Below are 6000 nucleotides of genomic sequence, written 5' to 3' on the forward strand. Positions count from 1 at the left end.
GGGCTACAGACACTGGCCTCTTCACCTCCCAGCTATAGAAACTGCAGAGGGTTTAAGCTCCCATACAAGTTCCTTGAGACATTCATGACTCCTCAATAGCAGTCCTGGCCTGAATGAGCTCAGGTGGTTTCTCTGGTGGTTGTCATGGGATGCTATAGTTTTCTGGGGCCACAGAGGTCTGATGTTAAATCTGCAGATTTGGAAGCCTGATTTGGAAGCCTGATTTGGTCAGTTTTCCCTAGAGGAATCAGACCCTCGGAAACCAATTCACATTATTCAATACCCGAGAGAATGACTTGTAAATCAAACAACCAATTTGTTAATTTACCGTGGGAGATCTCACTCCCATGGCTGAAACAGTGTGCTTACTACCCACGGCAATCACTTACTAATATCAAGGTCTCTGGAAATCAAATTACGAATCAGATGCATATTTCTAAGTTTTTTTTTAAGATTTTATTTATTTATTGGAGAGAGAGAATGAGATAGAGAGAGCATGAGAGGGGGGAGGGTCAGAGGGAGAAGCAGACTCCCCGCTGAGCAGGGAGCCCGATGCGGGACTCGATCCCGGGACTCCAGGATCATGACCTGAGCCGAAGGCAGTCGCTTAACCAACTGAGCCACCCAGGCGCCCTATTTCTAAGTTTTGAATCAGAGCAAAGGGTATTTTTTTTTTTAAAGATTTTATTTATTTATCTGAGACAGAGAGAATGAGAGAGACAGAGAGCACATGAGAGGGGGGAGGGTCAGAGGGAGAAGCAGGTTCCTTGCTGAGCAGGGAGCCCGATGCGGGACTCGATCCCGGGACTCCAGGATCATGACCTGAGCCGAAGGCAGTCGCTTAACCAACTGAGCCACCCAGGCGCCCAGAGCAAAGGGTATTTGATGGGACACACTTAATTTAGGCTGAGATAGGTATTAATGAATTATGCCTGGTAAATTACACAGTACCTTCATCTAGGGGGATTCTTTAACCTTGCCTTCAGATACAATATATATATTTTTTCTTCTGGGAAGTAGTGGAACAAAGTTTGACAAAGTTTTATTCTTTTCTTCCTGAGTTTAATTTCCCTAATCATTTTTCCTCATTTGTTTTCCGTACTGTTTTCCTGTTTGTAATAGGGGATGTTCTCTGAATTAGTCTCTAGGAATTGTTATTTCTTTGGGCCAAATTTGCTGTAGATAGGGAATTGCAGTCCACATGGAATTCTGTGTGCCAATTCTTGTTGTATTCAATTAGAGAGAATAGTATTTCCTAATCTTGCCCTTAAATTTTAGATCCATCTTTTTCTTTCCTCCATTTTTTTTTTTGAGTAAGCTCCACACCCAGTGTGGGGCTTGAACTCACAACCCCGAGATGAAGAATTGCATGCTCTCCCGACGAGCCAGCCAGGTGCCTAGATCCATCTTAATGGGAACAATGAGGGGATGGGATGTAATTTTATTTGTACTACTGTCCTTATTAGGTGTGATATCATTCCAGGTGCAGTTAAGTTTTCCTCCATTTCTTTAACAAGTTTTTCACCCATTTAATAAGTTTTTCCTCATTTAGCTATAAGGATTAATAGGACGGCTTCCTTTTTGCCTCTGATCTGTTATGACCATCTTCCTTGTGGCACTGCCATTATCCTAGATCTCCAAGTGTAAAACTTGGTATTCACTGGATGAACTTCTACTTACTCTGAGTCATTAATAACCCAGAGGTAGCTCTGACATGCATTAAATCCTCTTAATAAAAAAAGTGCAGAGAAAAAGAAGAGTGTGGCACAAAGAGAAAGGAACAGGACAGTGATGAAATCTTCATGGATTAGGGTGATAGGAACTCCCAGAATGATGGCATGTTACATCTATGTATGTTCCTATGAACCTTAGAGGAGTTAAATGACAGAGGAGTCCCACAGCTGTATAGTGTTAGAGTAAGGACCCTGATTAGGTTTTATGGTTTCCAGTTCAGTAGTATTTCTACATTTTTTTTTAAAGATTTTATTTATTTGACAGAGACACAGCGAGAGAGGGAACACAAGCAGGGGGAGTGGGAGAGGGAGAAGCAGGCTTTCCGCAGAGCAGGGAGCCCGATGTGGAGCTCGATCCCAGGACCCTGGGATCATGACCTGAGCTGAAGGCAGATGCTTAATGGCTGAGCCACCCAGGCACCCTGTATTTCTACACTTTCTTAACAAATAAGCCAAAATGATTTAGTAAATCATGTTATTTCAGGACGCTAAATCATTAGACGTTTTTAGAACTCATTGGAAATATTAATCCCCAGGGTCCTGAGGCCATAGCTTTGTCTGTGATCTGAATAACAATTTTAAGAGTTTGATGGTTCATTCTGTCAAAGATTCTAAACTGGTGTTGCTGCTCCATTTCTAAACCTAGATGTAAAATTAAGTGTAATTTCTAAAATCAAACAAGAGTCAATATTTGTTACTATGAATCTGTGAAGTGGACCATCTCCTTTCCTTGTCGGGTATTCTAGCACATTGAGCCTTTCTTTGGAAAGTAGACCATTGCCTGGGGGCTTAGCAGTATTTTCATTTTACAGAGACTTAGAGTGTGAAGGTATTTATGCAGTGTGTTTTTGAATTGTGATAGGATAGCAAATATAAAAAGTCATCTAATATAAACAAGTTTAAAAAGATATGGGAATTTTTAGTGGATCACAAAAGGATTATATACACCTATAAAGTTGGTCATTAAAAATTTGTTAGTGACTGATTTGCCCAAGGAATCAGGTATCTTTTCTAATGAGGCAAAGGGCACAGGCTTGATCCCATTTTGGCAGATGATTTTTGCTTAATTCTGGTCCCAAATACATACCTAACTCTAGTCACCTATCTCTCAAATAACCATGAAGTAAATATAAACCAACCAACCAACCAACCAGTTTTTTTTTTTTTTATATAATCAACTCAATAGACTTTCTTTTAATTTATAAAAAGCATCTCAGGGGCATCTGGCTGGCTCAGTTGGTTAAGTGTCTGACTTCAGCTCAGGTCATGATCTCAGGGTCCTGGGATTGAGCCCTGTGTTGGACTCCCTGCTCAGCAGGGAGTCTGTTTCGTCGTCTGATCTCCACAGCACCCCCACCCCCACTCAAGTTCTCTCTCAAATAAATAAATAAAATATATTTTTAAAAAAGCATCTCAAATATTTAGAAAACTTAGATGATCTATTGCCATTTTCTGAATTTTCTAATAAGACACATAAATTGGAAAATGATCTAGAAGAACATTAGAATGAATATATACATATGCAATGAGATGAGAAAACTTTGAATTACTAAGTCTGAGAAATGAGATAAAACATTTCCATTAACATGTAAAACCCTTGTTAAAGCAATGAATTTGATGTGTCTAACATATTCACGAACATAGAAATGAGATTACAATTTTACTTGTATCCATTCTGTCTTACAGGTGGGGGAAGGGACCTGATAAGGAACAAACAGCAAGGAGCAGATATGAAACCACCACAGAACTCAAGATAGTCTTACCTTCTCTGGTTGGTATGCAATCTAGGCAGTGAATGAACCTCTGAAGAAAGGTAGCTTTGGATAAATATGTAACCAATAAAAGTCTTGTGGAAATAGTATTATCTTGATAATAAAGTAGCTAAATGGTAGCTGCATAGTCTTAACAGAGTAGTTAAGAAAATTTCTGTGAGAACAGAAAAATAAATCTATTGAATAGATAAGGAAAGACATTGAGAGATGAAGTGACTGAGAGTGGAGAAATCCTTTGCACAGTGTTTGGACTCAACATTTATCTATATCTGAAATTTACTCTGTGTTCATCTATATTTGGGAGTATCTTCCTCTTATCTTCCTCTCTTTTCAGCTCTTCACATCAGTGTTCAAATCCTGTGGGTGATGATTAATTCTGGAAAATGGGACAAAACAATGGCAGGTGTTACTTGGGGGAGAGAGAATCCCCTTCACCTGGAGGTGTCAGTATCCACAGAAAACCCTCCTTCCGTCTGAGAGATGGGATATAAATCTGTTCTTAGAGAGATTTCAATGGTTTTGGATCCCACAGGGTCAACAGTAGTTGTGAAGAGCTCATGGCAGAAAACCTAATTAGTCAGTTCTGGCTGGATCAAAATGAAGGACCAAATTACTGAAAGTTGATTTATTTGCTTGTTGATTTGTAAACATCCTCTTCCAATTGCCTTATGCTGGGGGAAGAGTTGTGGCCCTCAGTGAAGGTAACTGCTAAGGTTGGTCTCCCTTGTGTTCTGTTACTTCTTTTATTTTCCCCAGAGTCGATTACAGTGTGTGAGACCTGTAGCTTGGGGAATATTGTTATGTGACCCCTGTGATGAGACAAGACAAGTATCTATGCTTTGTTTCCTGGGATACTTAGTTTCTAGTTTTTTCCAATTTTGTAACATCAGCTGGGACAAAATCTGTGGGGCTCATAAGGCTTGTGGATGATTTCATATCTGTGATTTCTTTTCTCTTCCAAAAAAGAAATTTTAGAAAAAACAAAAAACTAGTGTGGTTGTTACTAGTCATGGAGGTCTTCTTATTGGCACATTCACATGTTATGAAACTCGTTTGTTAGAATTACTAAGGTACTAACGTATATCTGATAGTGTAGGAGAAACATAGAATCTCAGGGTTAGAGGAACATGAGAAATCATCCAATCTAGCTATCATTTACAATATCATAAGTCATGGTCACTGAGCAGTGATTTTTACTTTTTAAAGATTTATTTATTTATTTTAGAGAAAGAGTGAGGGATGGGGAGAGAGAGAGAGAGAGAGAGAGAGAGAACAGGGGGTAGGGGCAGGGGAAGAGGGAGAGAAAGTCTTAAGCAGACTCTGTGGTGAGGGCAGAATCAGATGCAGGACTTAATCTCCCAATCCTGAGATCACAACCTGAGCTGAAACCAAGAGACAGATGGTTAACCAACTGTGTTACCCAGGCGCCCCTTTACTAGTATTTCTTGGTCCTGTTTCTTTGAATGCTTTGAGATTGGTTTGACTTCTTTTCTGCTAGTCTGATCTTTGGAATTCTCTGAACCACTTTCCCAATTTTTTCCCCAATGTCTAGAGATGGTCTATGTCTTCTGAGAATACCTTAAATGTGATCTGTTCTGCCTAACCCCAGATGTTTGTGGTGATCTCTATAGCTCCCAAGTCCCCTTGGTATTGAAAGGTCTAGAGTAGAGGTTGGCAAACTTTTTCTAGAAAGGCCAGATAATAAATATTTTTGGCCTTGAGGGCCATACAGTCTCTGTTGCAACTATTCAAGTCAGACATTGTACATGAAAGCAGCCATAAATAATACACATAAAATGGGCATGGCTGCATTATATAAAACTTTATTTGTAGACACTGACATTTGACACATAAACTTCAACAACAGAAGAATAAATAAATCTTAAAAAAAAAAAAAGAGGAGTGCCTGGGTGGCTCAGTTGGTTGAGTGTCTGACTCTTGGTTTAGGCTCAGGTTATGATCTTGGGGTCTTGAGATAGAGCACTGTGTCAGGCTCCACACTCAGTGGGGAGTCTACTGGAGATTCTCTCTCTTCATCTCCCTCTGCCCCTCCCCCCATCCAGGGGCAGTCTCTCTCTAAAAATAAATAAATCTTAGAAAAAAATTTTAGGGGTGCTGGGTGACTGTCAAGCATCCAACTTTGGCTCAGGTCATGATCTCGGGTCCTGAGATCAAGCCCCACATTGGACTCCACACTCAGTGAGGAGTCTGCTTGTCCCTCTCCCTTTGCCCCTCCCCCTGCTCATTCTCACTCTAAAATAAATAAAATCTTAAAAAAATGAAAAAATGTCAATGACAGAAGTTCTTCCTTATCAGTAATTACTTTAAATATAAATGGATTAAAACCTCCAATCAAAAGACAGATTGGCAGAATAGATAAAAACACATGATCCAACTATAAGTGTCTGAAAGAGACTCACTAGAGATCCAAAGACACAAACAGGCTGAAAGTGAAAGAACAGAAAAAGATATTCCATGCAAATAGTAACCAAAAG

Source organism: Mirounga angustirostris, unplaced genomic scaffold (assembly GCF_029215605.1).
Source record: "Mirounga angustirostris isolate CCGP_5_RB_7025 unplaced genomic scaffold, mMirAng1.0.hap1 SCAF_9, whole genome shotgun sequence".
Lineage (NCBI taxonomy): Eukaryota > Metazoa > Chordata > Mammalia > Carnivora > Phocidae > Mirounga > Mirounga angustirostris.